The 11,490-nt window shown below is 38.4% G+C and overlaps 1 pseudogene; it reads left to right on the top strand.

Moving 5' to 3' along the window:
• The first annotated feature begins 8,150 nt into the window (after window positions 1-8,150).
• LOC143657642 (CWF19-like protein 2 pseudogene) lies at window positions 8,151-11,229 on the top strand (annotated as a pseudogene).
• Window positions 11,230-11,490: the final 261 nt, after the last annotated feature.

Below are 11,490 nucleotides of genomic sequence, written 5' to 3'. Positions count from 1 at the left end.
GGAAATGATCTTAATGATTATTCTAGCAGGGTAGCTCCCTAACTTTTTAAAGCATCAAACCCTTTATTTTTCAAATGCAATCCTACATCTCAGACTATAAAACAGTTATACATACAAGTTTGTTAGGTAAAGCTGGGCTGCCTTACCCCCCACCCCCAGCCAATTAGAGGGAACTGAGGAAACTCCACAAACTCTGAGAAGCCCCAAAACACAATTTGCCCCCACTGATGTAGTGTACCACCTGTATTAGCTTCCTAGGACTGCTGTAACAAAACAATACAAATGAGTGGCTTAAAACAACAGAAATGTATTCTCTCATAGCTCTGGAGGCTGAAAGTCTGAAATCAAAGCATTGGTGGAATTATACCTCCTCTGGAGGTTATAGGGGGATGATTCCATTCCTTGCCTCTTCTAGCTTCTGGTAGCCTTAGGGTTCCTTGACCTGTGGCAGAATAATTTCAACTTCTGCCTCCATTTGTACATGACCATTTTCTCTCTGTGTCTGTATGTCTTTGCGTCACTTCTTACAAAGGCATCAATAATACTGGATTTAAGGCCCACCTTTAATCCAACGTGACTTCATCTTAACTCATCTAGTTATATCTATGAAGACTCTATTTCAAATAAGATTGTGTCACAAGTACCATGGTTAGGACTTAAACATGTCTTTTTTGGAGAACAGAGACAAATCTACTCCAGATTACAGAGTAGAAAAACAAACTCAGCCCAAAGTTCACAAAAACGGCTGATGATTATGAGATGCCCACCAATTATTATTAACCTCATTTCAGAGAGTCAGACACTGAGGCCCGAAACAGGACAGTGGAAAAACATAAAGTACAGATGGACTTCTGTTTCCATACTAGCTCCTAAACTGGTAACAGCATTACCAGTCTGTATGCTTTACAGAAACATGTTCCTGGCATTTCTTGTCACTCTTCCATTAGTTAAATGAAGGAACAGACTGTTTGAAATGCTCCTCCAGTTGTTTCCTGGGATATCAAATCTTATGGGGATTCTTATAAGTGATGGTTTCACTAGCAGGATTCACAAACTCTCACTCTCATTCTTGGGCCCAAATGTTCATAATAATTGCTGTGGATCGACTTGAATCCCTCAAAAAGGTATGTTTAAATTCTAGCCCCTGGTACTGGGAATGCAATCCTGTTTGGAAATAAGATCTTTGAAGATGTTATTAGTTAAGATGAGTGTAAACTAGATTAGGGTGAGCCCTAATCCAATATGACTGATGTCCTGATAAGAAGGGAAGAATTAGAGACAGGCAGAGAGAGGACAGCCATTGGATAGAGGTAGAGATTGAGTTATGCCATGGGCTGCCAGCAAACCACCACAGAAACCTACAGATTTTGGTGGAAGCAGGGCTCTACCAATACCTTGATTTCAGACGTCTAGCCTCCAAAACTGTAGACAGTAAATTATTGTTATTTTAAGCCATCTAGTTTGTGCTACTTTGCTACAGCAGCCACACCAAACTAAGACAATAATCCAGTAACTTGCAAGTTAATAAAACATAAAGAAACCCCAAAATACATTACATAAGAGATATTTTTATTTCTCCAGTCTAAAAACTGCCAAATGGAGCTTGTTCAAATTTTCCATCTTAAAAAAAAAAAAAAAAAAAGTCTCTGGCATAAAACCCAAAATGAAAGCATTCAATCCAAACTGGATGAATCTTAAAAAGGTCATGATCCTGTGAATGTACTGGATTTTAGTGAGAATTAAAGTTTTCACAGTAGAAAAAAATGTATCTAAGAGTAGTGCGGTGGTTTGAGGTGGTATGTAACCCAGAAAAACATGTTCCAAGCTTTAATCCATTCCTGTGGGTGTGAACCCATTGTAAGTAGAACATTTTGATGAGGCTATTTCAGTTAAGTTATGACCCACCTCAACCAAGATGGGTCTTAATCCTACTACTGGAGTCATTCGTAAGTGGAATGAAGCTCAGACACATGGAGAGAAAGCTATAGAGGGAGCAGCCAGAAGCTGGGCATCGGTGGAATCTGGAAGAGAAGGAGAGACCAGAAAATGCTGCCAAATGCCTTGTCTTGTGACAGAGGACCAAGGATCCCCAGGAGCCAGCCCCAGAACTCTGGTCTTTGAAAAAAAAGCCTTGCCTCAGTGATGACTTGATTTGGACTCTCTTTTAGCCTCAAAACTGTAAGCAAATAAATTCCCATTTCTTAAGCTGATCCATTTTATGGCATCTGCTTAAGCAGCCTAGGAAACCAAAACAAGTAAGATACATTTTTGAGATGTTTCACCAAAAATCTTTGATCATCCGTTTGAGTTTTCTACTTACTCTTATCTTTTCCTTCACCTTTCTGATTCCATTATGAGAGACATTTCTGTATGTTTGAGAATATTCCCAGGAACTTCCAAGTTTGGGATTGTAGTATTGGTCAGTTACTGATTAAGTGAGATTAGGACTATAAATTGTCCAATAATATTCACCCCCTCTCTCTTTTGGTGATAGAATCCCGTGAGCATGAGCAAGGCTCATTGCTGCATGTAAAGAGGTTACATTTCTTGGTCTCCCTTGCAGCAAGGTATTGCCATGTGATAAAGTTCTGGACAAGGGGATGCAAGTAGAAGTGTTATGTGACAGCTGTTAAGCTAATATGCCCTGAAAGGGCCAATACTTGTTCCCCCAAGAGTAGCCCTGATGATCAGTTTCCTGTGATATTGGACAGCATCCTAGGAACTCCTAAAAGGAAACTAGGTCCCTGGATGATGATCTGAAGCAGCTTTCTCCACCTACTCTGGACCATAGATTTTTGGTCCTCATTGTTATGTTAGTGCAACTTTACATTCTAACTAGTATAAGATGTTATACATGGGTATTATTATCATAAGGAACAAACAATAACAGGAAGCCAGCAGTCTGCCACTTCTCTCATTGGTATTTGTTTCACTTTCTGGCTCATTTTCTATTTGTCCTATCAAGGTCTTATAGGAGGAGAGGGGCCCTGTCCTAACTGCAAAAAAAAGTCATAGGAAAATTTTGGGAAGAATTGCCCTGATTAGTGCACTGGGCTAGAACCTGAATAAGAGTTCTGGTCTTGAACTGTGGCCAGAACCTTAAATCAGCTTCAGTGAAAGCACTTGTGGACTTTTTGAAAATTAGCCATTGCAACCAAGGGCTCAAAAAGTCTACAGCATTACTGAAGAATTAATGGCTTGATATTGTGCTTACTGATAAGAGTAATTTTACCCAATGAAAGCAATTATTCCTCAGAGGATGGAGGTGGATTATCAGGCTCATAGCCCTCACACCTGGCTCAAATAATGATATCTCAGGCAATCATCACAATCATCTCTTTCTCCCACAGGGCTTTTTTCATGGATGTGAACTAAACAGATGTGAACTTTCCATACAGTGGTGGGGATGGGTGGAGGCACACTGAGGTATTTATCAACAAACATCTATTGCAGGCCTACAGTGTGCCAGGCGCATTGCTTGACAAACTGATCTCATGGAAATCACATTTTAATGGTCATAGACAGATAAATAAATAAGTAAACTTGATCTCAGATAATGATTAGAGCTATGAGTACATTAAAATAGAAAAATGAAATGAAGAATGTGTCGAGGGCTACTTTAGAAAGAGTGGTCAGTGAAGCCTCTTCAAGGGGCCGACATAAAAACTGAGACCAGAACCTTGGGGGAAGCCATGTGAGGGAATAGCAAGTGCAAATGTCCTGGGACTGCAAAGATCTTGGTAAGGTCAAGGAACATAAAGAAGGCATGTTAGCTAGAGGACAGGGAGTTCAGGGCAGAAAGGCATAAGCCAAGGACAGAATAATAGTCAGGGGCCAGAGGACATTGTGAACTCTGATGTGGAGTTCAGATTTTAAATGCAATATGAAGCCATTGGAGGATTTTAAGTAGGAGAGGGATATGACCTGGTTTACATATTGAAAAAATCAGCTAGCTGCTATGTGGAGAATGTCTTCAGAAGAAAAAAGTAGAAAGAAGAAGATCCATTAGGAAGGTGTTCTAGTTTGCAAGCTGTTGGAATATGACATACCAGAAACAGAATGGCTTTTAAAAGAGGGAATTTATTAAGTTGCAAGTTTATAGGCTGTAGAAGATGTCCCAATTAAACCAAGTCTATAAAAATGTCCAAAGTAAGGCATCTAGGGGATACCTTGGTTCAAGAAGGCAGATGAAGTTCAGGGTTTCTCTCTCAGCTGGAAAGGCACATGGCTAACATGGTGATGTCTGCTAGCTTTCTCTCCAGGATTCTTTTTTTTTTTTTAAAGTATTTTTATTGACATATCTTCATGCACATATAATCCATCCAAAGTATACAATCAGTGACTCACAATATCATCACATAGTTGTATATTCATCACCATGATCAGTTTTAGAACATTTTGAATCATACCAGAAAAAGAAAAAAGAAAAAACCCATATATCCTATACCCCTTACCCTCCCTCTCACTGACCAGTAGTATAGCAATCTATCCAATTTTTTTTTACCCCTTAGCACTCCATCTGGTATATACAAAAATCTATTTTTTATTGATATATATTATATATTTACATACCATGTGTTTTGGTCTGCTAGAGTACAACATACCAGAGATAGATTGGCCTTCTTTTTAAACATTCTTTATCATATAATATAACATATATACAAAGCAAAGAAAGAAAAAAGCAACAGTTTTCAAAGCACTGTTCAACAAGTAGTTACAGGACAGATCCCATAGTTTGTCATAGGCTATCATACCATCATCTGAGATTTTTCCTTCTAGCTGCTCCAGAATATAGGAGGCTAGAAAGAATAAATATTTTTTTATCATCACAGTAGACTTTTTTATTCTTTTTTGTGAAAAATAATATATATACAAAAGGACAATAACTTTCAAAGCACAGCACAACAATTAGTGGTAGAACAGATTTCAGAGTTTGGTATGGGTTACAATTCCACAATTTTTGGTTTTTATTTCTAGCTGCTTTAAGAAACTGGAGACTAAAAGAAATATCAATTTAATGATTCAGCAATCATATTCATTTGTTAAACCCTACCTTCTCTGTATAACTCCACCATCATTTTGATCTTTCTATCCTTCTTTTTAGGGGTATTTGGGCTATGACAATTAAAACGTTTTCATGTTGGAAGAGGCTGTCAATAATATGGAGTGAGGAGATGGAACTAGCTGATGTTCTGGAGTGGTTGTGTGTATTAACTAGGGTTCTCTAGAGAAACAGAATCAGCAGGAGATATCCACAAATATAAAGTTTATAAAAGTATCTCACATAACTGTGGGAATGTAGAGTCCAAGTTCTGTAGGGCAGGCCGCGAGCTGGCTCTGGTGAAGTCCTCAATGAACTCTCAGGAGAGGCTGGCTGGCTGAAGCAGGAAGAGTGACTATCTCTTCTGAATCTTCCTTAAAAGCCTTCCTTAAAAGGTGATTAGATTAAGCTTCACTCATTGCAGAAGACACTACCCTTAGCTGATTACAAATGGAATCAGCTTTGGATGCAGCCAATGTGGTCATGATTTAAGTCCACGAAATGTCCTCACAGCAACAGACAGGCCAGTACTTGCCTGACCAAACAATCAGGCACCACCACCTGGCCAAGTTGACAAATGAACCTGACCATGACATTGTGCCTTCTAGGTTTTAGGAATTATCTGGTCCAGGGACCCATCTTCTCTCCAGGCTTCTTGCTTCATGAAGCTCCCCCAGGAGCATTTCTTTCTTTTTCTCCAAAGGTCTCTGGCTGTATGAGCGCTCATGGTTCTCATGGCTCTTGAGCTTTTTTCCAAAAATGTTTCCTCTTTCAAAGGATTCCAGAAAACTAATCAAGACCCACCTGGAATGGGTGGAGTCACATCTCCCTCTAATCAAAGGGTAATACCTACAGTTGGGTGTGCCACATTTCTGTGGAGATAATCTAATCACTTTTCCAACCTACAGAGCTGAATAGGGATTAAAAGATGGATGAAGATTAAAACATGGCTTTTTTAGGTTACATAATAGTTTCAAACTGGCACAGAAGATATTTCAGCAATCCAAGCAAGAGGTGATAACTATAATTATCCCCATTTCATGGAGGTCTAAAGATGATGTAATTTATGCAAATGCACATGAGATAATAACATTGTACTTATATTTGCACACTGATTTAAATTTTACAAAGTTTTTTTTTAATCTATATCACTCATTTGAACTTCAGAACAACCCTGCAATGAATTATGAACCACAATTCTTAGAGAGGGAAAGAAGATTCAGAGCACTTGGAACCTGACAAGATCACAGAACTATTAAGAGCATCGTGATTTAACTCTCAGTCTTCTGATTTTCAAGCCTAGGCATTTTCCACTCGCCTTCTTCTTACACAATATGGCTTCTGCAAATTAAAAGCAGTGGGGCAGATAGAAGTAAAACCAAGTAACCATCCCAAATCTTACCCACCATTAATTCTGATGAGTTCTCGGAGGCCTCCCCCATAGGATGCCAAGCCCTATTGTAGTTGCTGTGGAAGGATTTGAGAACAAAAGTAAAAGAAGACATTTCTTTGTTTCTAAGCACCTAAACTGAGTTGGAAAAATTAAAGAGCCATCCATAAATAGTTGGAGAATGCTCAGCAAATTAAAAACCCTGTCTAATTATAAAAACTTTTGCAAGAGCTCTGATTTTCTCCCTGTAACAAATGGACCTGAATTCCATTAACAAAGGTAGTGTCTTTAAACAGAACTTAAAAGTACTGTAGGCCAGTGTTGTGGATTGAATTTTGTCTGTCCCCCCAAAAAACATGTGCAAGTCCTAATTCCATGTACTTGGGAATATGACTATATTTGGAAATAAGGTCTTTGCAGATGTGATCAAGATGAAGTCATAATGGGTTAGGGTGGGCCCCAAATATAATAACTAGTGTCTTTATTAGGAGAGGAAGATTTGGAAACTGACAGCACACAGGGAAGAAGGCCATATTACAATGGTGGTAGAGACTGAAACGATGCAACTGCAAGTCAAAGGATGCTAATGATGATGTTTAAGTTTTACAGGCTTCTCCAGAAAATACCATGAAATGGGTTGGCTTAAACAACAGAATGTATTAGCTTACTATTTTGAGGTTTAGAAAATGTCCAAATCAAGGCATCATCAAGGCAATGCTTTTTTCCTGAAGACCAGCTGCCAGTGAACATTGGCTCCTCTGCCACATGGGAAAGCACACGGTAGCATCTGCTGTTCTTTCGCTTCTCTTCCATATTTTGCTAATTTCAGCTTCTTTCTTCTGAGACATTTCCTCTTTCTCTAAATTTTATTCTCTTATAAATGACTCAAATAAGAAGATTAAAACCCATTCTGTTCAAGGTGGGTCATACTTTAACTGAAGTAGCCTTATTAAAAGGTTCTACTTACAATGAGTCTATACCCACAAGACTGGGATTAGAGTTCAGAACATGCTTTCTGGGGGGTATATACAGCTTCAAGCCAGCACAGATGGCCAGCTATGAAATTGCAAAGAATGATTCTTCCCGAAAGCCTGTAGAAGGAGCACGGTCCTACCAACACCCTTATTTTTGACTTTAAGCCTCCAGAACTGTAAGACAGTAAATTTCTGTTGTTTTAAACTACCCAGTTTGTGGTAATTTGTTATGGCAGCCCTAGGAAGCTAATTAGGTAGTTACTGGCCTGTTAATCTCTTTATAGCATCATACATGTAATATTGGACTGGAGAGATCCCCTTCATAAGCCCTTCAGTTTTTGTTGCATAATCAAACAGCCCAAAACATAGTGGCTTGACACAACAACCTCTTTTTTTTTTTTTTTTTTTTTTTTTTTTTAAAGGAAAGACAGAGAGAAGGAAGGAAGGATAGAAGGAAGGAAGGAAGGAAGAAAGGGAAACATTTTTAAACATTTTCTTGTTTTATTGTATTCTGTTTCTCCGTTTTTGTTACATGGGCTGGGGCCGGGAATCGAACCGAGGTCCTCCGGCATAGCAGGCAAGCACTTTGCCCGCTGAGCCACCGCGGCCCACCCCAACCTCTTTTTTATGCTCATGAATTTTATGGCTTGGGAATTTGGATAGAGCACAGCAGAAATGATTTGTTTCTACTCCATAATGCCAGGTACCTTAGCTGAGATTAAAATGGCTAGGGGCTATAGCAACTATGGTGGCTGCCAGTGGCAGATTTGAAAGTGAGAAGAATACCAAAGAGCATAAAAAACAGAAGTTGGATTTCCGGGACTAAAATTTTGCATCAGGCTAAAGCCAGTTTTGAAAAGGAAGAAAAGCATAAAAACTGAAGCAACTTTGGGGTGAAGATCTATTGATGCTACCTGATGTGGATGAGTAAATTAAATAATTCTCACAGGAACACTTTGTGAAGAAAAAGAAGAAGAAAAAAAAGACAAGCATCAAAAAAAGTAAAGAGAAGAAAAAGAGCAAGAAACAGAAATATGAGAATGAGTCAGCTGATAGCTCATCAAGCTCTGAAGATGAGGGAGTCGAGGCTGTTCCATCCCAGACTCCTAACAAAGAAAAAGCCTGGAAAGTGAAAGATAAAAAGTCAGAAAAAGATGATCAAGTTATTCAGAAGGATGAATGGATGACTATTGATTTTATATCTGTTAAAACTGTGCCATGATCATCACTCAAAGCTGAAAAAGAAACTCTAAGGAAAATGGAGCAAGAGAAAACCCAAGCAGTTGAGTAGTTCAGACTGTTGGAAAGAGAATAGAATTCATACTGGAAGGATGGTGGAGCAGGTATTCTACCAGAATGTTTTAATGTGTCATCAGTTATTAAAGTTTCAGTAGTTAAAGATGGTGGATTAAGCTGGCTAAGAAAGTCATATGAAAGAATGAAGGAACAAGCTGAGATACAAAAAATAGAAAATTTGAGGACATTGTAGCCAAAAGATATGGATCAATGGAACTATTTCAGTTGAAATTAGCAGAAGCTAAAAAACTGCATCCATAAAAGAAAATTATAGATGAGAATGGTGGAGGAAGCAAACATATTTAGATAAAGCACAAAATAGTCAAGAAAGTAGAAAATGAGACTTAGTAAATTATAATAAATGTTCAAGGGATAGAAACTGTACAACAGATATTGCAAAAATATCAATAAAATAGGTTTATTGATGGAGAAAAAGGTAATAGCTCTGGGCCTTTAGAAACATGCAGAAGAGAATCCAACCTAAGGCAAAAGTTCTTCTCTTATAAATCTGAGATCCAAATTCTTAAGAACCTCTGTTGATGAAGAGCTGTCATTTCACATCAAGGGCAGAAATTTTGAACCATTGAATTCATATTTAACAGTGATAGTAGAGGGTTCTTTAAGGTATGGCTTTTGAAAACCTGCTGAGAAAACATGGGAAGTTTATTATTACAGGGTCCATCTGACAGAGAGAGGGTATTGTAGTTTGAAGCTGAATGGACCTCAGAAAAATCAAGTTCTTAAAGCTAATCCATTCCTTTGGGTGTAAATCTTTTGTGGATGGGATCTTTGATTAGATTATTTCAGTTGAGACATGCACCAGGTGGGTCTTAATCTTTACTAGAGTCCTTTATAAACAGGACGAAAACAGAGAGAAAGTCATAGAAGCACAGAGAGAAAGCCACTGAAGCGAAAAGCTGAAAGCAACAAAACCTGGGAGAGAAGGGAGAGGCCAGCAGACACAGGCATGTGCCTTGCCATGTGACAGAGGAATCCAGGATCACTAGCAACTGGTCTTTGGGGAGAAAGCATCACCTGATGATATCTTGATTTGGACATTTTTCTTAGCCTGTAATCTGAAAGCTTGTAATATAAATAAATCCCCATTATAGAAGCCAACCCATTTTTGGTATACTGCTTTTGGCAGCTCAGCAGACTAAAATAGAAGGAGACAAAATACATTCAGATCAAAAGCCATTAGAAACCAATAGCAGTGTTGACTATTGAAACATTTCAAAACACATAAGAGGAAAATCACAAAATGGAAGCTTGAGAGATGATTCTCTGAAGAAAGAATATCTGCAGAACACAAAGTCTTCATTTTCTGGAAGGAGTTCAGATAATGAGTCCATCTACAATCTGAGTGCTGATAAGAAAAACAAGTTGGGTGTCATGATTTTCAAGGCAGAAATTATAGGAAATATGGAATTAGTTGAACAACTTTTTGCCCTACTTGAAAAACCAAATAAATTTTAAAAAAATGAAAAAAACTGTAATACAGATATCATTAAAAAAATCTGGGGAAGAGAATGAAGACCAGCAAGAAATGATCCTTGCTAAAACAGATCAGTCTGGGAGAGTACGGCCTATAAATTCACAGGAAAACCTCTGGAATCAAAAAGAGAAGGACCGAGGAGACAGATGGTTCCAACTCATGAGGAAAAAGAGAGGGTCAGAGATGCTTTCATGATGACTATAATCTAAGCCTAATGATTTAGTAAAAAATGAAAAATGGGGACAACAGAACATCAAAACAGGCTTTTTTTGAGAATGGCATTTAAGTCTTTGGGAAAACAGATAGAGGTTTTTATATTCTGGATGACATGTTTGTCTCTAAAGCAGCTGAGAGAGAATGTCTTTGTGAAGAAGATGTGAACCAGAGGGAAAAAAGTTATTGTTGAACATCAGAGTCCTACTGCACAAATGGAAAAACGTCTGTATTGTTTTGATAACTCTAATTTTTTTCTCTTACTAAGGGGTTCTGCCTGATAGTCCCTTCACAACGCCATAGAGCACCTTACTGGATGAGGACACCTGGGAGGAAATTCAGATGTTCAGAGAATCGTTGGTAAAGATGTTTGAAAATAAAGATTGGACTACAATTTTTGGAAGTTAACGTGAGCATGAAGAAACAGTATTGTATGGTTTATGAATGCATTCCTCTCCGAAGGAAGGGGGTGATATGGTTTCCATCTGTTTTAAGAATGCTATACTGGAATCTGATGAAGAGTGGTCCATGAACAAGAAATTAATTGATCTTTCTTTAAAAGATAGCAGAAAGTCTGTACCAGAGGCTTACCTTGCTTCTTTGTGGATTTTGCCTTCCAAGGAGACTTTGCCCATATTATCAAAAATCAACACAAATTCTCCATTATTTTGGAGAGGAAATCATTGGTGGGATGCTGGATTCAGAGCCAAGACTTTGGAGGAAAGGAATCTGAGAAATCTTTGAGGACCAAAGGAAGAAGGCACTGCAGTTCGCTCAGTGGTGGAAATCATATGATTTTATCAAAAGTAAAAAGTGTTGAGTTGATTTTATGGGAGAACTCTTCATTTACAATGAGCATATAATATCACTGTTAGTCTTTTGGCTAAAGGAAAAAGAATGCTCCCCAAATAATAAAGAATTGATAATGAAAAAAGATGGCTATGGTCTGGAATCATTTGACACTCCACATGCTGGCTCTTGGGCTGGGATGACTCAAAGGCTGAGCTTAGCTGGATCAGAGCAACTCTATGTGATCTCTCCATGAGGCCTGGGCTTCTTCATCAACATGGCAGCCCCAAGA

Source organism: Tamandua tetradactyla, chromosome 2, assembly GCF_023851605.1.
Source record: "Tamandua tetradactyla isolate mTamTet1 chromosome 2, mTamTet1.pri, whole genome shotgun sequence".
Classification (NCBI taxonomy): domain Eukaryota; kingdom Metazoa; phylum Chordata; class Mammalia; order Pilosa; family Myrmecophagidae; genus Tamandua; species Tamandua tetradactyla.
This window is presented reverse-complemented; position numbering and strand designations above follow the sequence as displayed.